At 31.6% G+C, this 24,332-nt stretch overlaps 1 protein-coding gene across 8 annotated transcripts in view; it reads right to left on the reverse strand.

Moving 5' to 3' along the window:
• Positions 1–24,332, reverse strand: part of LOC126742310 (calmodulin-binding transcription activator 2) — a 999,827-nt gene that overhangs the window by 579,166 nt on the left and 396,329 nt on the right. The window contains exon 2 of one of the 8 annotated variants that reach the window (XM_050448956.1): positions 21,981–22,352. The exons of the other annotated variants lie outside the window; for them this stretch is intronic. The gene's annotated coding sequence lies outside the window, so the exon portion shown is untranslated. The remainder of the gene's footprint in view (positions 1–21,980; positions 22,353–24,332) is intronic. 8 annotated transcript variants of the gene reach the window in all.

Raw genomic sequence — 24,332 nt, forward strand, 5'->3', positions numbered from 1 at the left:
TTATTTGAGTGCATTTGCAGTGAATATAATGAATTAACATACAAATCCTTTAAGAGCACCACTTCGTCTGCTCTCAGTAATTATGAATTTTCCTGATTCTTCAATATAATTTCCAAGAGCATTAAAAAATTACATTTCAATATGGGAAACACCAAGATGACTTAAAATGTTATTGTATTTTGAAAATTCTACTGAAAAAAATTAATAAGCCATTTTGACAAAGACTAAGTCATATGTAAGAGAAATTTAATTTTGCTTACAGTCATTGGCAACTTCTTGTACTCTATTTAATACCTCTACTGTAGACATGCCTAAAAGGCTTTAATTTAATAGTGTTAAATAGTAATTTTCTCGCTGTCGCAAGGTATTAATAACGTTTCTAGTGTCGACATTATATTTTATTTAACTACCACCTAGATAATTTATTAAATCACTTAGTCTGTTATTAGTTAATCATTGGCGAAAACGTTACAATAAATTTATTAGTAGTTTATACTTACTAACAAGATTCGTAATACAAGAGACGAAATAGAACCTTGGATTGGTTCAGTTGAATTAAAATTTTTTTATCAGGTTGGAAAAAACTATGCTAACTATGGAAAACTTCTAGTAATAACTTTGTCAATGTCCATAACAATTCTTTTAAATTATGAAATAGCTAGTGGTTCAAGAAGAATAAATCACATAAAATCATCTGACTTTTAAGAAGAAGTTCTTAAGGAAAACTTCTTGCAAGTAATGTGAGACGTATAGAAATTTCAAATCACATACTATATACACTCAAATATAGACCACACATGAAATCATTATTTAACGAGAATGAAATTTCTCATGACTAAAACAAAAATAACCTCTTTGACGGTATATTATGCAATATATAGTGCGGTGCATGCTTCAAGTTGGGCCTACTTTACTATTTCTGTCGTCGTCGAGCTTTTGTTCCCCGCCGGCATGCAAGAGATTATAAATGAGTATGCAAGTGTCCGAAATGTTTCCTCGGGTTATTTATAAAGTTATCGGGCAGAGAGGGAACGTAAAGTAACTAGCTGCCGCTATGAAGTGGTTTGTTGTTGTATTAGTTGCAAAACTATTCTGGATAGAATATACGCGGAGGCGACCTGTAATATTTACAAACCCGCATCCTATTCATAATATAAATTATAAAAACCGATTTTTTTTTGTGTCTGGAAATCTTATAAGCAAATTTTCCAAAGGCGTTACTGTAAAGCCTCGGATTTTACAGCCCATGACGTCGTGTTAACACCTCCTCCCGCTCGATTTTTAGCTAATTTCCTCTCACCTTTCTACTTCAAAGGGCCCGTTAAGTTTAGGAACTGCTCTCTTCTCGAGTTTAACGGGACTCGACAGCAAAGAGGCTAATTAAAAATGCAAGAAGTACGTTGAATATTGCATCTAATTAAAAACTCAGTTAAAGAAGAGAAGCCTTGGAAACAAAGAAGATTACGTGCGAGCGAGAGCGAAAGGTGATACGAGCACCGGTGATGGCAGCAATGCCGATTATAAAAACCTCTTTGGGGAGTTAAGTTGTATCGTATAGAGTGAAGATCATCTGATATTAAAAAATTTTAATCATAAGATCATAAATTATTGTAAAACATACGTAAAAGTTGCGGCCCGATATGTATCTTGATTTTCGTTCGTGTCTAAACAACTCTTAGGTACCAGAGCATCCCATAATTTAAGTATCATTATTTCACGCACACAAATTAAAAGGAGAAAAAATCTTAATAATTTACTACTTATAAGAGCCTCTCGAATGAAAACAATTAGGCATGAAAGCATGAATTGCACATGGATCAACAATTTAAGGTATGCAGGTGACACAGTCCTGATAGCAGATAATATAAAGGACCTTGAAAGGCTCCTGGACATAAGTAGAATGCATGAACGACTTATGAGAATTAACAATAATAAAAAAATTAGAACTTCAGAATGAGAAACTCTCATATGATATTAAGGACATAGAACGAGTAAAAAACTTTACATACCTTTTTATATAAGTTAGGTCAGGTTTAAGTGAAGACCTAGAAATTAAATGCCAATAAAAGAAAAAGCGAGAAGCTCATTCATAATTCAAAAACGTCCTTACCAATTCTCACTTCAACCTTAAAATAAAATTCATAAAATGTTACGTACGGTTTGTATTCGTATGGAAGACTGGACATTGAAGGTAAGCACAGTGAATAAACTGGAAGTATTTGAAGTGTGGACCTATTAAAGAATCTTAAAAGTCCCATAGACAGCAAGAATAAATGACGAGGAAAATTTGAGGGAGATAGGAGGAGAACGAGAATTGCTGGGAATCATAAAATGCAAAAAAAACAGCGAACCTGAGCCATGTGTTACACAACGAATTGTACCATTTGGTTAATTATTAATAAAAGAAACAATAAAGGGAAGAAAAAGTGACTTTGTAATATCAAACATGGCACAGGAATAAGAACTATAGGAGAATTAATTCACACTACCAGAGATAAAGAAAAATAGTTAGCAGTGACCGAAACCATCCTATATTGGATAGCGACGATGGAAGAAGATTATGTGTATATAATTAAAAAAGTGAGAGAAGCTTATTGTATTTTATAATCTGTTATTTATGCGAATATATTCGATAATAACAAAAAAAGATTTATGGTGTAGGAAAATTAAAATAGGACGCACAAGGGGTCGATCTGAGTGATTTTTAAAGTTTTTTAGGTCTTCATTTTAATTCTTTTTTTCGCAAATTTTTACAAATTAGATAAAAGTATCAAAAACTCTTGAATTTTACTCTTATTACTGTAAAAAGCGTAGAGGCAATTGTTGGAAGTAGGTTTAAGAAGGTCAACTCTTAGTTTAAAGATCTTGATGCTAGCAAATTGTATTTGTAATTAAAAATGAAGTAATTTAGATTATAAAGACTACGATCAGATAAGCAAAATGGATTTTCTGTTAGATTCATTGTAAGTAATAAGGCATCAATTTATTTATGACCAGTTAATAATAGTTATAATTATTTGCATTCGTAATATTGTCTAGCTTCGTTTTTCTATTTCTGCTTAATAATATTTCTTACCTGAGTTAGTCTATTATATACCTCTAATCCATAAATCGCAGTACCATTCTGAATGCCTGTTTTATCTTATTCTACATAGGATTTTAAAGATTAATAGATTTTGGTAGATATTTACTCTTATGTCTTATGGACAGACATAGAGTCAGGAAAATTATGCAATTTTATAAAGGTTTATACCTTTAAAAATGCTGCTCAAAAACCTGGGCAATTATTTTATTCATCACATCTTACTAAGGGATAGGTAAAACCAACGATACTTTGGTCCCAAGACTAAAGCTTAGTTACCTGGTTTTCAAATAAATGTGCATCCCAACTTTATTTGCTTTATTTATATTTCTTGATTCAGATGATTTCCAAAAAATGTTTGTATGTTGCTTCTAGGGAGCAGCGACAACTTATGGCCTCATTCGTCGTTTCAATAAAGTTAGTATTACTTGTTTACGATCTGCATGAAATTGCATAAAATTGTTAGTAAACTTGCTACTGGCTCTCTATTCCATATTACTGTTTTAATTGAAGAACTTTTAGAATAATACTTAGGACTTACCCTAGATTTTAAGGTTTGAACTAAGTGGGTAGAATAAACTATCATCCAGTTATTATATTTATTTAGATATCCTTTATTTTATCTGATCTCCTGAGCTTTCTGAAACTCCCTCAGTTTACACCAGTACGTCTCGGCATTTACGTTGTTGTTGTTTTGCGATAGTTATTTACTAATCGAATCTTTTCAAAAAACTGAGTGAATAATAATAAGTTTTATTGGCATATTTATAGAAGTTATGGTAGCACTTGCAGAAGATTAATAAAAATAAAATATTTAAATTAATTACCAAAGACCAATAACTTAACTTTTTTCCATATAGTTAGTTAAAATTCACTAGCTACTAAATTAGAATGTTTCTTATATCGTAAAAAAAAAGAATCTGAAAAACTAAAATCAAAGTTAAATGTAGGTTTATTAAGACCTATTTAGAGATGAATCCCATAAAAATCAACACCTGGTTAATAGCCCAATTTTTAAATATACTTTGACAGATAAATTTAAAAAAAATCGAAATACATATATTAGAACTCTGCCTCCAAAAATAATAATGGCGTTCGAAAGACCAATTTATGGTTTCTTTGGTGTAAATTATTTTCTTGTTTTATCATTTTATTTCAGTAACTGTGTTTTTTTATTTTATAATTTGTTTTTAGCTTATTTTTTTTCAATTGACTTATATTGTTTGTTTTTCTATAACTAGAGTTTGACACTTGAACTTATACTTATGACTAACATAGTTCATATTTTTTTAAATATATTTATCTAAGGTTTTACTCCTTAAATTTAGAACTGATTGCAAGTGTGGAATTCCTAATTTGGAAATTTATTTACCAGAATATTAATCTTAGTTGAAAATAATATTTATTTTCAAAATTTAGTATTTGGGTGTTCTGAGATATATTTAGTGTATCATCAGTATGTATATCTCAGTTCACTGTATATCACAGTTCGCTTGATGACGCGAAAATGCGAACTGAGTTAGAAGTTCAGTTGGTTTTTGTGTTTTTTTTACATCATAGTGCATATCCTCAAAACTCATCTTCTTTTTATCCGTAAATTGGACTATTCCCTCTTTGAATTTTTTTAAATAAGACATTTAAGATTTTTCCTTTTTTAAATTCCCCATTATTTGAAATAGAAAACTATTTAATTTATTTAGCCATAGGAGCTGAATTTATAAAATCTTAACTTAGGTTTAGAAATTTCTTAGGGTTCCTACTATAGAGTATATACTATATATTAACAAATTTTGACACTTTTGCATTTCAATACTTAGTCATTTTTTAAGTACTTAGTTTCTCTATAGGTTTTGTCCTATTAATATTAGTAAAATATTGTAACTTTGCAATGACATTTGTATCTTATATATTCTTACATAAATAAGGAGGGCCCGAGTACGAACTTAAGATTAGAGGTATTTCTAATAAAAATAGTAATGTAGAGTAAGAAACATTCATAGAGTAAGTAATATTCATCAAATGAAGCATGAAATTGATATTATAGGTATAAATCTGAGTGTACTCAAAAATTAGCTAATTTGAAGCATCTAGTCAAGAAGTCAGTCCCTTTAGAGGCTCTAAAATTCAATACAAACCTCAAGATGTTTATCAAAAGCCAATGATTTTTATTTTCTTCTCAAAAATCATAACCCTCAAGTAACTACTCAGTAGTAGTGATGTATTATCATTATCACATTATGGAGTCAGGGTTACAGTGTTATATCTTCTTAAAACTATCTTTATGACAGAAATCAATATTTTATGTTAAATAGAATATTAAGAACAAACAATTATTCAAGTACGTGTTCCACAGGGTATAGTATGGAAAGCCATGCTTTTCATCACATACATAAACTTAGTGCTGAAACTGGTTATCGGTGGTAAAATTATATCCTATACCCATGATACTATCCTTGTTATTGGTGGAAGGACATGAGCCAATACAAAAGAAAAATCTGTCAAGGGATTTAATATTGTCGAGAGATGGTTGAGCTCCTCTAAACTATCTTTGAATGTATCAAAAATCAATTTTATGGCTTTTCTATTTACACTTACAAGTGAATTGACTTTATTAATTAGAATTATGCTAGATAAAAAAAGTAATGTTACAATTGTAGTAGTATTTAAAACTTAAAGCCGAATTTACACAATATGTCAAGTAGCTAAATCAAGTTACTAAATTTAGTTACTTCTATGGTGTAAACAACTTGATTTAGTACTTGTGCAAATACCTAATTTAGTAAGATGTTTAGTCAAGTAAGTAGAAACAATTTCTATCAAGTTGTCTCCCCCACCTTTGCTTTCTAGAAATTAAACTGCCGACTAAATAAGTGTAGACAGGTTTTTTAGTCGAGTTCATAAGTACAGACTGCGTCGTTGATTTTTTTTATTTGTGGCTTTTTAAAAATGTCTCGTTGGAGTGCAGAAACAACAATAAAATTTATAGAAGAGTATCGAAAAAGGCGATGCTTATGGGATACAAGGGCTACCATTTACAAAAATAAACAAACTCGGGACTCGGCGTATAAGGAAATTGAGGAGATCATGAGGATAGAAGGATTCGAAGTGCCTGAAATCAAGAACAAAATACGGGCGTTGAGGTCAACTTATTCTCAAGAAAAAAAGAAAATAAGGGACTCTATGAAGTCAGGAGCAGGATCGGAGGATATTTACATATGTCCCCAGTGTAAAATGGTTTAAGGAAATGGACATATTTTTACGTAACGTAGAGGATAATTAGAGGCCTGCGCAGGATAATTTCAATGTAAGTGTGTTGTAGTAGTGTTCATATTATAAGTAATTAATCCGATATACGTATTTTCCCGTCCTGTAACCTGTAAGTATCAATTTGTTTATATAAAACCCTAGAGAAAAATAATAAAAAATCATTTCTTAAAACTCTCTTATCATAAGAAAAATACGTATATCGAACAATAATTTTCATATTATATTATTTATATTAAAGTACAGTCAAAATATCATCCATTGCTGCCATGGCACCGCACCTTCGCCCATAAAGTACTGACAGAGTCGATCTCGTAGTTCTCTTGCACATCTTGAAGAATGATTACCCCCTAAGGTTCTTATTGACGGCAAGGGAGTATTAGTTTCATTTCTCTACGAACCTAGTCTAACCTGACCACTTTCTATATCTTCTTCATCTAACGATCCACTTGGTGTGTAAGTGTTATGAGAAGTGATTCGCAAATAATTGTGTGTTGCGCAACAGGCCTTAATGATTTTGTCAACAGTTTCTGGTAAGTATGCCATAGGCTTTTCAAAAATGCGAAATCTGCTAAGCAGAATTCCGAAAGCATTTTCTACTATTCGTCTTGCTCGCGAAAGGCGGTAATTGAATATTTTCTGATTTTCCGAAAATGCTACTTTTGAACCTACAATGAAACCACCATGTGGTAATAAACCATTCTCTAGGGCTTCAAATAGAAACGATTGGTGGAAAACTACACCATCGGATTGTCTTCTAGGACATCCAATATTTATATAGGAAAAACAATAGTTGTCATCTACCAAAGCTAACAAAATAATGTTGTTAGTACCCTTATAATTAAAGAATTCACTGCCAGAATTTGCCGGTGCATAAATCGTCACATGTTTCCCATCAATCGCACCGTAACATTTGGGGAAATTCAACTTCAAACTAAATCCCTTCTTAATAACATTCTATTCTTCTTCGGACTCCGGCACCTAAAATAATATGAAATTTACTGCTGGTTGGATTATCAATATTACCTACAAGTATTTGAGTTTGGCTAATACGGTACAAATATTTTTTTCTATTTCAGATACAACGCAAAGAAGAAGTTAATGAACAAAAACGAGAAAATGAAGAAGAAATAATGGCTGTAAGAAACGAAACGTCTGGGAAGTACCGCAGAAAAAAAGTAGAACTACGTCAAAATTGAGGCAAGTTACTGCAGTAGTTAATGACCTAAAAAAAATAAGCGAAACTATGACACATGAACCTGCCAATGAGTATGAATACATAGCTTTCGGTCGCAGTGTTGCTGCACAATTAATGACGTAAACTCCTCTTTCCGCAATACAAGCACAGGAACGAATTCAGTCTGTTCTGACAAGTTTAAAACAACAAGACCTATAGGCCCAGAGTAACCAGTACGACACATATGCAGATACCAGTAGTGCTCACGCCTCATCTTCCATCTATATACCACTGCAGTCCCCTACATATTCCGATATGCCTTCTTCGCATAGCGATGGATCCACAAATATAACTCGTGCAGAATCAGTTGCCGATGATATTGTACGATCACAGATAATAGCAAAAGCTTTTTCCAACATTTAACATGTTTTGTTCATCAACAACTTTTTCGTAATAAAAATATTTAAAAATAATACCTTTATATATATTCTTTCAGACTTTCATAAATAGCATCACACACCTCGAGTATAAATTTGGAGATTGTAGGTGTTGACACATGAAATAACCTCTGCAAAGTTTTATAACTATTTCCTGTGGCTAAATAAGACAATGTGATTTCCAATTTTATTCTAGTTCGAATAGCTGATCTCATTACAGTGTTCTTTTTCGTAATTTGAGGAGCAATTTGAGCCAACAATATATCAAAATGTTCTTTAGACATCCTCAGCCAATTTGTATATCTGGTAGTTATGTAAGTCTCTTAATAAAGTAGATGAAGCACCATATATTTCTCTTCGACTCAGCCATTTTCTCACCCAGCAACGTTTCTTTTTGGTTTTGTTCATTTCTTCTGCAAGTATTTCGGATAACTCGCCACATACTTTTAAAATACAATTCCGCACTGTTGCACGCGTAACTTTTCCGGCTATGTTTATCAACACCAAACAATTAAACAACAAATCATGTAAACGCTCACAAAAACAAAAGGACTAAATTTTAGCTACTTGATTTAGTAACTTGCTTTAGCTACTTGACACGTGTAAATTCGGCTTAATGTTTGGGAGTAATTATACATAGATCAACATTTGAAATGGACAGATCGTGTATCATATCTAATAAAGAAAATAAATTATTTAATATCAACATTTTATTTGCTGAGAGAATTTCTTTATACCATACTTCTAACAATACTTTATAGCTCCTTCGTGAAGTTTTTACTCTGATATGGATTACGTATTTGGGGAGGCTGTTACAAAACAGATCTGAAACCATTAGAAACCATACAGAACTCTATTGTAAAAATATTTTTTAAAAGAAACAGGCTTTTCCCAACAAACCTATTATACAATGCAAAAATTGAAAGATCAAATGTCTCTGTGTACACAGTGTCTGTTCATACTTTTAGAGAAAAAAACAATTTAATAAGTTCCTAAACCACAATTATTTTACCAGAGCAAATAGATACCAACATTTAGTAATATTCAACACCAAGAAAATCATGTATTTAAAATTTGTAGATTATTTAGCTTCTAAATTTTATAATGAAATGCCCAATAACATTATGTCTGTAAACAGGATAAAAATGGTCAATAAAAAGAGCAGAACCCTTAAATAGTTTTGATAGGAATAATGAGGTAATAAGTAAAATGCTGATAGGTTTTACAGTTTGATTTGACGTATTTTATTTTATGCCTTTCTATGAAATGACGGGTCGAATTTAAACTCAGTTTTATAAAACTTAATGTAGAAGTGTAAATATACTTAAAAAAATACATGACTTTGATGATGCCTTAAACAAATATCTTGGTATGGGCATCATTACAATAATTAGTAAGTTAAAAGAATTATATAAGCTGTATAATGAAAGACTTCCTTATTGTTTATTATATACATTTGTTTACATATATTATAAATAATAAATAAAAAAATAATTAAGCCATAGATAAAAAAGGCTCTGATAAAAAAATCTGTTCTTTATGATATTTAAATAAATCTATGTTACCTGTATCTTTACCAAACATGAGGATTCTTCATTTTGTCTTTTACAAATTTCGAGATTATAATGCTTACTTTTAAATTTGAGATACCGGGTATAATTAATCATATGCTTAAAATAGTCCTGGCTAAATAATTAAAAAATGGTAAAAGTTGCTAGATAAATGTTGAAAGGAAAATGATTTACGCTGCACCAATACCTGGCTCTAAAATATTTATGCCCAAATATGATGATAATTGTGATTTTTAGAAATCAACAACTATTAAACAATTACGATTTAATTTTAGAAAATTGGTTAAAATCGTAAATAAAATAAATGTTAATAAGATGCAGAAAAAGCAAAAACTATGCACAAGCAAAAAAGACCAAATAAGAATAAAATAAAAACACAAAAAATGATACAACAAACACAAATAAAAGGAATAAATTTCAAAAATATTTATTGAAAAAAAATCACTACTTGGTTTGATAGATGGAATTCTATTTTAAAACTTTCTATAAAAAAAAACAGGATACAGAGTAACTATCAACATTTTCGAGCCTAATCTATCGATACCATTAATTGAATATTTAGCCTGGTTCTATTCGATACCTAATCTTAACGTAAATCAATATCAATATACAAAATAGGAGCATACCAAAATATGAATGCGTGTAGTCGCCAAAAACCGATTATCACCTGGCAATAAACCTCCATTAATCCGGGTGGCGGCTGGCGGGGCCCAAAATACAAAATTAATGCATAATTTACTGCCTGTTTTATAAATAGCGTTTTGCAATACATTTCAGCGCCGCTGTCAACCCCGTATTCACCCCTAACGAATGTAAATAGGCGACATTTAAAACTGTAATTTATTATGTAGATTAGCGGGGGATCGGTCGCGAACGACAGTACTGGAATTAGTCGTTAATGGCGGATATCAGTTTCCAGAATTCGCCCTCGGGCGTTTTCTTTTTTTTTTTGTCTCTTCTTGGCATCTTGGAAATTTCTTTGCCCTAGTTTTTTTATATGGTTAATATTGTCAAGCGTAATATTAGCGGCTTAGTAAAATTTCCATATGCTTTCTCAATCAGAACGTCAAGTCCATCCCTGTTTTTATCGAAAATCGAAAGTAATTCGTTTGATTGCCTGCCGGCCTAAAACTCATCAGTTTAGATGTTATATAACAGATATTTTCTATTATGTTACCTATACGCCTACATCACGGATTTTACGAACCCTCCCTTTGTGTCCGATTTTTCCACACAATAGGGGTCACGCTGTTTTACATATGGGTTTTTACTTAAACGACGGGTTGTTTGATAAGATTGTTCACTTATGTTTATTAAATGTACCAAATAACCAGAATTTTGTCCTGGAAAATAACGATTAATTATTGAAAAAACACCTGTCAATATTTGTTTGTTTAATAGTTTGTAACTGCAAGAGTCACTCTGTACACGTAGATAAATAGTAGACAATAATAAAATGCGAGAAGCAATTTGTATAACGTGAATATATATTTTTCTACTAGCAAAGCGCCTTCAGCTAACAAATAGCCATCATCAGTGCTATGACTTAAAATAAATAATAAAAAACAAAAATAACAAAAAACTCTCTGCCTAAAGGAGTCAAAACATAAAATATCATGACAAAGCTTATTTTAAACAAACAAATTTAGACAAACGTACTTCACAATTTAGCTTTATTATTATTATTATCTATTAACCGTTCTGTCTCTGTTTATATATAGTCTATTGAATGATGGTTATTGTCTTCTTTGTCTGAACTTTTAAATTGTATAACTATTGTTAATTTTTAAAAATTGTTTGTATTATACAGACTTTTACAAATTCAGGGCTTATTTTTGGAATCTATTTAACTAACTTTGAAAATCGCCTAAAGTTCTAAAGTTATCAGGGAAGATTTCGAAAAATCAATTTTTAATTTTTTTTTCATTTTTTATTTTAATATAGCCAATTAAAAAATACAGGGTGTTTCAAACTATGGGATCAAACTTCTGGGGGTTGTTCAGTGCAACAGAAGAATCCATTTAAGTATAGGAACCCATGTCCGGAAATATATCACTACGCCACTATGGCGCTAAGACGCGTTAAAATTTATAAAAAACATTAATTACCTAAATAGGATCTGCTGCATTTATTTTTACCTTTTGTACATGAAACCATAACAACAATTGTTTAAAATCAACGCTTATCAATGTTAATTTTCAATGCCATGTTTAAAAATTTTATAGCTTACAATTTTTAAACATTTATTGCTAATGGAAAACTTTACCAATCAAGAATTGGCGGATATGCATTTGGCATACGGAGCAACAAACTGCAATGCACGAGCAGCATCGCGGTTGTATCATGAACGTTATCCCGAACGACAGCATCCTGGATACAAAAAGTTTATTGCGGTTCATCGGCGGCTCGCTGAGACAGGCATGTTTAAGACCAAGATGCGTGATACTGGTGTTGCTCAAACCGTAAGAACGGTCGAATTTGAAGAAGAGGTGCTTCAGCGAGTTGCCGAGTATACGAGTAACGCTTCTGTCTGGCGGGTACTACACGAGCAACAACTTCATCCTTACCACTTCCAGAAAGTTTAAGGTATGACTGCAGCCGATTATCATCCTAGAGTTCAATTTTGTCGATGGCTTCTGGATCACATCACTGCACAACCAAATTTTTAACGATATATTTTGTGGACCGATGAAGCCTCTTTCACAAGCGACGGTATTTTTAAAAGTAGGAATAGCCATGGTTGAGACGAAGAAAATCCTTATGCAATTTTTCCAAGAAAACATCAGAATCGTTGGACCGTCAACGTATGGGCAGGCATTGTTGATGATTATTTAATTGGGCCATACCTTTTACCGGAACGGTTAACAGGACATATTTATCTGCGTTTCTTGGAGGAAGTTCTCCCAGAACTCCTTGAAAATGTTCCACTAAACGTTAGACAGCAAATGTGGTTTCAGCATGATGGAGCGCCGGCTCACTTTACTGTACAAGTACGCGAGTATTTAGCTCAGCGGTTTGGGCACTGTTGGATTGCCAGAGGTGGAGTAGTTTCTTGGCCTCCTAGATCACTCCATTTAACGTCGCTCGATTTTTTCTTGTGGGGACATGTAAAGTCTTTAGTCTACGAAACTCCAGTAGAATCAGAGCTAGACTGGACAAATAACAGATTCTACTGTTGCACTGAACCACTCCTAGAAGTTTGATCCCACAGTTCTGAAACACCCTGTATAGCCTAGCTTTATATCGTCGTTGGCATTTTTTCTTGGCCTATGGGTTTAGGCATCATGACATTTTTTAACCAATACTTTAATACTACTTTTTAATTTGATAGTCTTCTTAGTTGACGTGATACACTTCCATTTTTATTAAGTAGTTCAGGTAATTTTGAGATGTGTTGCCGATAAATGCCTTGTTAATAACTCAAGAAAATATGTTATAAGTAAAAGGAAAAGAAGAAATTTAATAATATAAGGATGTAACATAGACTAATTATTTTTTTATTTATTGTAATCTTCTAAAGTACTATATTTTTGTTTATGCATAATACCATCAGATTTGATCCGATGTTGATGTTACAAAAAAAATTATAATAAGAAAGTTGATTGTAGACCTAGACAGAAAAAAAAATAAAAGAAAATAATAATCTGAAGTAACAGAACCGCTTTATTTTTCCTCGGAGTATACGATACCAAAGTTGTATTTCAATCAAATGCAAACTTGGACTCATTTAAAAATTGTAATGAAATCTCCAATTATTGACAATTTTTTTTGTTAACATTTTCTTGAATATATCAAAGGATGAGAACCAATTTTCTACGACGATGCTCCTTCCTGTTCCACGAATAGTAGACAATAGTAGTCTTTTCTCTACAAATAAAATGCTAATCCTCTAATTTCAGGAGTAATGCATTTCCGCAAGTGTTCTTGCCATCATCAGAGTAGTGTTACTTAACGCACACACAAGTTTTAAACAATAACAAAATTTGAATTTGAAGATTTGTTTCATCGTTCTCTGAGTTCACTTCAACGAGTTTTAAAATCTGCTTAAGTGCAATATAATTTTATATCTTGACTTTGCTTAAAGTGTGTCTTCTTTTCTATTGCAGTTACTCTGTTTTAAACCATTGTTGTCCTTATATTTAATTTAATTTTATTGATGTTACCTGTTATCTGTTATTTATGCTAGATATTTAATGATAGTACTAATACTTCAAGTGCTTTATTGCGATATAAAATCTTATTTTGTTGAATATTTTATATACTATATTTATTTTGTAAATTGGTTAATTACTGTAATATTTATACTGAATACTAAATACTGTAAAATAATTTTGTATTTTTTCTATTTTTCTAATGTTTGCTAGTAAAAAAAATTGTATATATTTGCCATGATTAAAATTTCCTTCTTTCGATAAATTTAAGCTGAAAAAATGTAAGCACTATTTTCTAAATGAGCCTAAAACTAAGAAAAATTAAAAATGATTTTGTATAAATTGAAGCTTGTTCTCCAATTTGTATAGATATTATTAATTCTGGCAGCTGTTTACAAATTTCAAACTTATCAAATATGCTTAAAACAGTCCTTAGAAAGTCGTAGAAAATGTAATTTTTTTAACGCATATAGAATTTTCTCATCACAACCCGCTTAGTTCACTGGGATCCAGAACTGCTTATTGGGAGGTTACAAATTTAAGATGAAAAAAAAATATAAATTTTTCTATACCCTTATTTAATAAAATAATAACAGAGAAAATAGTCATTATGGTAAAAAGTGTAATGTTTCATACATACATAATTTAAAGAGATTTTAATTTTTTCCAAAATAAACATTTAAAGTTTAGTTATAAATTCAGGTGATTCCTAAACCGAGTAATGAATCCCTTCCGCATTTCACTAAAACATTATTTTAATATAGTTCGATGTTCAAATAGAATATTTACAACGTTAATAAATAAAATATGGTTGTCTGCATTTAAATTTATTATTAAATTTTTTTACTTTGGCGAGATCCTATTACATAGCAGCCACTTTAAATTTCTGAAAAGTGAGATAAAACGTAGACAAGCGAATAACTCACGTTCGCCCTCCAAGGAGATAAGAGGGATGACCTTCCGGCGGCGCTGGAAAATAACTAAATATAATTTTAAAATAAAACAAAGCGGGCGGCACATAAAAGATTAGGGAATATATTTTATTTGTACAATAAAGTGGTAATTGGATAAGACGAATACGTAATGTCGGGTAGAAAGTCGTGACCTTTTTAAACCTTGACGACGGGGAAAATATGGCGGCCGTCCTCTAATTTATTGTAGAAAGATGTCTTCGGGGTATTTTCCGCGGTATTACATTTCCTTAAATTTATTAAGTAATTTTTATAAATTATGTTGTGCAATGTACGGTTTGCTTTGTCGGGCGCGCGTGTATTTTCATCGAAAAAGCCACGCTACCGTAACGAGTATAAGACGCCCTGAATTCATTAACTTGAGATAATGGATTCTGTAACTACATAAGTTGCTTGACATGGTTCTCTGCTGGCTTAACGAAGACAACAAAGGATTTATACTTGCGGCCAATTGAATTTATTAAAGCGAACATTCCACAAATTAATTAATTAAGTCAAATACAGAGCGATAAGGGACGAGTTTTCCTCATTAAAATAAATCGTCTTTGAATTAAATCTTTGAACTGTCGAATAAAAAGTTGGTAGTGTGAATAAAAAATCAGTGCTTACTTGGAGAATGAAGTTATAGGATAAGTACAGCCCTACTAGATTCAGCTGGAAGTTTGTAGTACAACTTTGAAAAATTTATGAGTAATATTTTGCTTATACTTAGAAGTGTACCAATTTAAGTTTAAACTAACAACTGGAAACATAAATCTACAAAAAACTTTTTAAAAGCCGGCTATATTTAATTTTTGTCAACAGATTTTTCAGTTTATTGGGTTACCGGGGTTTATTATTGAATTATGAAGAATATTTGTGTTAGAGAATGTTAAGGCTACTTCGATTTTATCTAGTGTATTATAAATTGATTGATAAATTAAAGTGATTTGGTTTGCAATAGTAAAGATTTGTAGGTATTAATGTAGTTGAATGTTATGAATATCGTGGCTTTTAATTGATTGTTCAATTTGAAGAATTCTTGCTTTCAGAATTTGCTCGTTATAAGTGATATTCATAATTGTATTTTTGAAGTGATCTATTGTATTATCTAAAAGAGAAATTCGATTAATTGCATCAATTTTTAATTGATTTTGACTCGATTGTAACGTATGAATACTATCATATATGTGTTCTGCGTCAATTTGGTCCAAGTTTCCCGTGATACTTTTAATAAATGATCCTAAAGGATTAAATAAACCTCGTTTTTGTCTGTTATGAAACTCATAGGGAAATATTTCATTAATGAGAGTTTCAACGCGTTTTTCCATAGCATGAAGTTAAGGAATTAAAATATTCACTATGATAATCGCTGTTATTCTTTAAGTTAGTGGAGAAAACTTTAGAGTGATTTTTTAAAGACGTAAATTCTTTAATCAGTGGTCGTAAATTTATAATCTGTACAAATGACCAATGATTGGTGACTAATTGTACTGTGTCTAGTCTGAAGGGTAGCATTCCGGGGTTGTTGTTAAGGTCGTTGAATTTGACACTAGTTTCGTAGACGGTGCAAGTCCATCGGGAAGAATAGAGACTAATTTAGTCTCATTGATATGTACAATTTCCTTTTTTTTATTTTTTGGATTTTCAATTTCCAATTTACTATTTTCTAGGGTCCGCGTAACTGTAAAAGGTCCTAGATATCTATTTTTAATTTTTCCAGATCGTTTGTCCAATTTTTTATAAATGATGTTACCTATTTGTGGATTTACTTGTCTCTTTGTCTGATTAACTTCATCAATAATTCTTTGTTTTAATGCAGTGGAATTGTCTGTAATTTCGTCATACAATATTTGGGTTTTATTTTTATGATTATGAATATATTCGGTATATACATGTGAAGCTACTAAATCCATGGGATCTCTGCTGTCAGTATATCCATGTACTAACTCGAAAGGAGTAAAGTTAGTACTCGAATGTATGGTACTATTATAAGCTATAATAGCATATGGCATTAAGTTTGAAACATCGCTATTAGGGTCTGCTTGACGTAATAAACGAATATGTTCTATTAATGTAGATTGTAACCGCTCTATTGGTGAGTTAGATTCGTGATGACTAGGGGTTGTGAAGTGAATGTCAATATTGTGTGCTTTAAGTAGTTCTTTAACGACTTCATTTTTAAATTCGGAGCCATTATCAGAAATTATAAGTTTTGGTACACAAGTTGTTCACTACAGGATATAGCATTTCCATGATATGGCAGTGCTTGGGCGTATTTTGAATATTTATCTATAAAGGTTAGAAATTTGGTATTCCCTATAATAAATGTGTCTATATGGATAGCCAGGGTTAAAGCCAGGGTTAAACCTTGGTTGATTATTATTAAAAATGTTCGGGTTTTGTTCAAATCTATTTTGCCGATAAGATGGATGTGGTGTAGCAATATAGCGTTGTTGATGGTTAAATTATGGTCGCTTACATATATTATGGTTGGAATTATGTTGGGATGGTCTCCACGCATGTTGTTGTTGTTGTTGTTGTGGGGGTTTTAAATCAAAATTTCTTTTTGAATAACTCATGAAGTTTTCTTCTTCTTGAGCGAAACACATTGTTTCTTCAAGTGTCTTGGGGTCTTTTAGACGTACTACCAACTGCATATGATAGTTGAGACCACTAATAAACGTTTTTTGAACCAAATTCAAATATTCATTAATTTTTAATACTTTAAGACTTTTCTCATACGAACTAACGTTTATTTTAGAGAACAAAAGACTTCTTATATCTTGGAGCCTTAAACCAAACTGTTGTGGTGGCTCATCTTTTTTTGGTCTACACGCAATTATGTCTTGAATGATGCGATCAATTGAACGTTGATCCGCGAATGTACTAATGATAGATTGCTTAATGTGTTCCCAAGTAGTTAACTCAACTCTGGAAGCTACCAAATCAGCGGCTCTACCAGTAAGCTTTGTTAAAATTGTATCAAATAAACAAGTATTTATTGTTGCATTCACATCAGTATTATTTGTATGGGTATTTATGAAATTTTCGCATGCAGAAATAAATCTATTAATTTGCCTAGGGTTACCATCAAATGATGGGATATTATCGGCTTGGAACCTAATTAACGCATAATTGGGTTTAGGCAGTTTGAATATTTATTTATTTATTATTAAAAAATTAAATAAAACAGAAAATATTTGGATTTTCCACTAGTCAAATTAAATCGTTCAATACTCAAAATATACCTTCTTGTCAATATATCAAATAAACAATAATCAATGTTCTTACAATAACAACAAAATCTTCATTTCTCCAATAAGACGAGTGATTCTGTCTCTTCCCTAGATTCTATACGTTAAGAGGGTTGGACGATGCTGTTCCTTGCCTCGCACCAATAGAACGAATCTTCCCTGGTCGTGAGCCCCTTTGGTTCGCACTACCGAATCTCTAATTTAACTTTTATTGGTATACACCATAAATCGTTAAAACGAACGCGGTTTATGATTTCTGTATATAACCCGCTTGGTGTATCCTACCGACTGCGCCCAGTTTTCTTTAGGGTTTAAGATTAAATTAATTTATTTTTTTTTTAATTTATTTAGTACAACGGCAATTACTACTAACAAATGAGCTGCTTTAATTTGTTTTTACGTCTATTTATATTAATAATATGCAACGTATGCATATCTAATACTAATTACAAGAATTAGAGTAAGCAATCTAAAATCGAGGAATTGTGTGCATAATACAATGTAATAATTATTATACAGGGGTATAACTCAATAAGCTTTTTTACAAATAATATATGAATGCTAAAGGACTTATATATTCCCTTTAAAGAAGTTCGTATAACTAGGAAATATCAACGATGACCCGATAATGTAAAAGAACTAATGTTAATGCCTTACAAAGCTCTTCAAAAATAATTAAAAAAAATAAAATAGACAATAGGAAATACTATACAAGGTTGCGCAATTTAATAATACTAAAATAGGAAAAAAATCCTTTCTAAATAAACAAGTTTGAAAACCGAAAAGTTATTTACAGGACTTATGACTTAATATTATGAAATAAAGAAATACCACCGAAATAAATAATTTGAGAGCATTTGAACAAGCTGTCCTGTGCGTAACATTCTATCTCGGTCTATAAGACCAAAATCCCTTAAAAAATGCTAATGAAATAAATAATTTTTACATATATTATACATACATTGTTCTACAAAATCAAGTCAATAATAAAGATGTCGGAAAATTTTCAATCTCTTCTGGAATATATTCCTGTTTTAAAAATACAAATTCTTAAATTAATCTCAGAGATTAAGTTTAAAGCGATTGGATCTAGTTGAATATAAGGATTATTTATGTGTTGTCCTTTTTTTTATTTTATATAGTATATCTTATAATTATTTATTAAAATTATTGTTTTTAAATAAATTGAAATGTGGTTATAAATTATGCTTAACATAACAAAATACTAGTAGACGTGCAATCTGAATTTCGAAAGGCCCATAGCTATTCTACGGTTTTAGTTCATATAACAGATGATATTCTGAGGGCCAATGATATGCGAAAAATTATAATTTTAATACATTTAGATATCATAAAGCTTTTAGTACATTAAATCATGATTAATTAATGGCAATCTTATCTTATGTAGGCTTTAAAACAAATGCTATTTACTTTTTTAAATATTATTTCACAGGAAGAAGTCAGTGTGTTAAAATTAATAGAACATTATCTAGTTCACTGCATGTTACAGGGTCATTATTATAAATCACATATGCATCACCACCCTATTAAAGTAATAAGAAAAACATGTAAGGTTTACTATAACGCGGATGATGCGCAACTATATATTACTCGTTTTTTTACAAATCAAGCTTGTGCGTCATTTCAGTTTATGAATACAGACTTAGAAAATCTAAGATCTATTTCCTTCCAGCATACTTTTTATTATAGCATATATGTTATAAGTTAAACTCAGGTTTGCTTGTTAATCTCTGGTTCTAAAAATAATGTGCAAATTATAAAAAATCAAATTAAAATTAGGATAGGTCACGTGTCTTTAGTAGTCATACAGCAATCGAGACATTCTATCGAGAATTTAAAAAAATGTAGAAGAATTTAAAAAAATGTATCTGACTTTCGTTCTGACTTAATGTAACCTAGGGAGATTTTTATAGAAATTGTTGACAGAAGTTCAAAAAAATCGTTAACAAATTGCCTAAACTTCTCTTTGCGAGATGATATCTACCGAATTCGTAAATATAAAAGAATTTCTAATAAACTCTTCGCAACAAATTAGCCTAAAATAGATCCAGGCGTACTGTGCGCTGTGCATCTTTTTACGGTAGGTTATTTTTTAATGAGTCAGCTATACATCTTTACAATAAACCTATTTTCTAAATCGCTCGTATATAATAAAAATATTAGACCTAAAGGACTAATAACACCTCCTCTACATCGAACATCTATTTTTAAACAGAGTTTTCTTAAATATTGAAAAGCTTTACAATTCTATTGCTAATTATTTCCAAATTTTGAAGAATTTCTTCAATTTTCTATTTTAAAATTAGTCTGTTCTTTGTGTTGTTTTATTAAATTTTATAACTATATACCCTATTCATCATATACAAGGTGTCCAAAAAGGGTATCAGCAATGTGATGTTTGCATAAACCAAATATACACCATATTTCTATGATCATTTATTTATGGCAAATTAATGTACAGTCAATGGAAACTTATGAACCAAAAACAATATTGTCTAAATGGTGTCCGTTGCGCTATATGCACTCTTCAAAACCGAAAACGAAGATTATTGATAACCCGTCCACACATTTCCCTTGATATTAATCTTATTTGCTCCTGGATATTTTGCTTTAATTGACTTCTATCAGCTGGATTATTCTCGTAGACCTTACTTTTGAGGTAACCCCATTAGAAATAATCAAGTGGCGACAGATCCGGGCTCCTAGGAGGCCAGTTAATATTGCCTCTTCTTGAAATGACTTTATTGGGGAATAATTGTTGAACAGCTTTAATTGCCCGATTTGACGTATGGTATGTCGCACCATCCTGCTGAAACCAGGTTTCTAAGTTAAAACCTTGAAACTGTCGGAGAAATAGTGCAAGAAAATCTTGTAACATTGCACAATACCGCTCGGTATTAACGGTAAGTGCCCGTTCATTTTGATCTTCAAAAAAATACGGCCTAATTATGCCATCAGCAGACATAACAGCCCATACGACCACTTTGGGGCTATGCAGTAGACATTCGTGTTTTCTGCGAGGATTAACGTCAGACCAGTACCTGCAATTTTGCTTATTTACGTGGCCATTTACATGAAAATTATCCTCATCACTGAATAAAATGTTATTGAAATCGACGAATCGTTCCATCAATTCATTGACAAATTCTAACCGTGTATTGTAATCCCTCGGTTTTATTTCCTGCACTAACTGTATCTTATATGCATGCAGATGCAAGTCTTTGGTCAAAATATTATGTAAAGATGATCTTTTGAGAGTAGTCGTCTGGCTTCGCTTCCGTACAGATAAAGTTGGATTCTCTCTGACAAATTGACGTACTCGTTCGATGTTTTATGCACTTCTCACGATTCGTGGGCGGCCTGGATTATGAATTTTCACTGTGGATCCAGTAGCTTCAAATATTTTGATCCATTTTCTAATAACAACAGGGCTAGTTGATAATTAAATATCATGTAATTGGTAATGAGCGCGATATAGACGGCGTGCTGTCACGATTGAATTATTGTTTTGGTAAAATGCACGTATACAAAAAGCGCGTTGCTCTCCGGTAAACGGCTTTATTGCAACTGAAATTCCTTGAACCCCTTTACATTTTGACTCCCACCGTAAGTGGCGGCGTTGCCATGTCTGAGATTAAATGCACAAATAAAGTGCTGATACCCTATTTGGACACCTTGTATAACTATTTATTTTTTATAAGATTTTTTGACAAATAATTTGCATATAATTCAACTAAATTCATTACAATAATTACACTACGGATAACTAACTATTTGTATAGGTAATCTATATCTGAACTTCACCTCTTTTCGTACAAGTGTACAATTATATTTAGAATGTACAATAAATTGTAAATCCAACTTGTTTAATTGTGAAAATAAAGTCTTTATTATTACTAGTATTATTATTTTTTTTATTAGTTAACAAATGCATAACCTAAATGTCTATGACGGTCAATTCCCTTTAAATAAAACACGTCCTGATTTACCCATTAAAAAAATAAGATATAATTAGGACAAGCTACCCAAATGGGTCCAATTATACTGAACAGCGCATCAAACTTACTTACTTGCATTCAGAGGTACGTTGCCATGAGCCTGGGTGTGCACCAACGGCTGTAGGTGTCCATGGTGTGCCTGTGCGGCGGTACCGGGCTGCACCACTTGGTGCCGCCCCTGGTACCCCAGCAGGCCACCGTGATGGTAGAGCACGTGGTGGCCGGCGTGCCCTCCATTGTGGTGGTGTCCCCGGTAACCCGCCACCTTGGTAAGCTTACGTCACTTCCTGGGCTGACGAAACATCGCACTCGACGGTTGCGTTTGTCTTTTTTGTGGTATTTTTAGGCGGTTTTTCTTTGGTTAGAAGAGGCGAGGGGATTGTTAAGTGTTTCAACTGGTTAAAGACATGTCCTTGGTATATTATATATTTACTTATGTATGGCCTATATAAAGACAATTGGTTACGTTAATATGCTTTGCTGTAAATATTTTTACATGACCGGTAATTCTGAACTGTATGAATAAGCATGAGGTATTTATTTAACGTCGGTGGGTTAAATTTTATGCATTACAACCCAATAATAACTCTGATTAACTAAATAAAAATTCGCATTTTAAGGACTTTTTTTGGTTACTTTCCATATTTTACCCCTCAATAATTATTCAAAAAAATTGGAAGCATACAAGCGTAAATAAAATATGCATAATTGTATTCGACCCAAATCCCCCCCAAAAAAAAATTAGGTTCGTTTCTCTCCCGTGGGGCTTTTAATCGATCAGCGGCATAAAAATAAAGGGAGCAAAATAAAAATGTTTGTTCAAGAGAGTAGATAAGATCGGAGAGAGAAGGAAATTTTATTGTTTTCCGCCCCCGAATAGTTTTCGCTTTTAGTTTATTCACTGTTTTTATCGCTTTTCGCCCTGTTGTAACGCCTTTTTTTTGAGAAATCGTAAAAGTTGATTTTGTACGGCGCGAGTGGCTCTTTACGTTATGATGCTAAGTTTATTGTGTTATTTTTATGACTCTCGACACAGTGCCTTAAGAAGATCAATCTTATATAATTAATTTCTATATGAATGAAAAAAGTTATATCAAAAATTAAAAAAATTGTTTTTTTTAATGGTTTAATTATATACATTTTTCTTTGAGAGCTTATTTCCACTACGACTAAGAATATTAATATATAGATTACTAGTATTATATAGGGTGACTGACAACCGATAGTCCGTTAACGGTATATGGAAAACGGATAGTAGCATTTTTCTGCAAATTTGGTAGCCATAGTAAGAGACAATGCTCTATGGTAACACCTTTAATATTTTAAATGCATCATATATTGTTATATTTACACTATATATTTTTAGATATTTAGATTCCTCGTTTCGTTTTGAGTCTTTTTTATTCATACTTCCCTATACCTATTTCGGTGTTTCGAGAAAAAAATAATTATGCGCCTTTTTTGTTAAAAACGAGAGGGTAACTAATTGCTTGTTTCTTGGCCATTTAAGTTTCTTTAGGAATTTAGGTGCTTTAGGCTTAACTTTCCATAAACCAATTTAATCAGCATCATACAGGGTCGTCAAAGATTAAATTAACATCTTTCATTTATTAAAATGCCGAAAAGTTCATTTTTTTAAATGGAATCCCTATAATACTTTTACTCTCATTTAAAACATTCCTATACATAAGTAGCCGCGTTTTAGAAATAAATACTTATTTTCGTGAAATTAAATAATTTGAAAATTTTTTTGGTATATTCCCTAGTTAGGTATGAAAATGTCACAATGGTTTATTGGGATTTTTGATGGGACTGTTTATTTTCTAGGGACAATGTGCTTAAATAATAGCGAGAATATGTAGGAAATTTAACATTGTTACTCGTCTACATAAAAGTAGCAAATAAAAAGTATTATTGTAGGAAATTTTCGAAATGCTTACCATTATTCACTAAACATTTATAAAATCGTTTTTTAGAGGATATATTCATTGCTCTTTGAATTTTGCTTTCAAAACAGGTAAAAAGCTCGCTGACATAGTTCTTGTTTACTATTTACCGGTGTTGCTTACACTCTTTCCTTTATACTACCTCATTAATAAAAATCAAGGGGTGTTAGATCTGGCGATGTCGCTGGCCGATCTCATGGTTCCTTACGCCTAAATCATCTATCATCAAACATGCCATTTAGTTCTCCTGTTATACAGTCTCCACAATAAGGCAAGGGTTCGTCAAGTTGAAACCAACAAGTACGAAATTCTTGCACTGGCAGATTTTCCAAAACATTACTTACAACACTTCTTAAAATTTATAATTATATATTAAGCATAGGAAAATATGACTAAAAAAGACTCAAAACAAAACAGGTAATCTAGCTTTCTAAAAATATATAGGGTGCTCCATTTAAAAAATCAAAGATGCTAGAAT

This window comes from Anthonomus grandis, chromosome 11 (assembly GCF_022605725.1).
Source record: "Anthonomus grandis grandis chromosome 11, icAntGran1.3, whole genome shotgun sequence".
NCBI classification, from domain to species: Eukaryota; Metazoa; Arthropoda; class Insecta; order Coleoptera; family Curculionidae; genus Anthonomus; species Anthonomus grandis.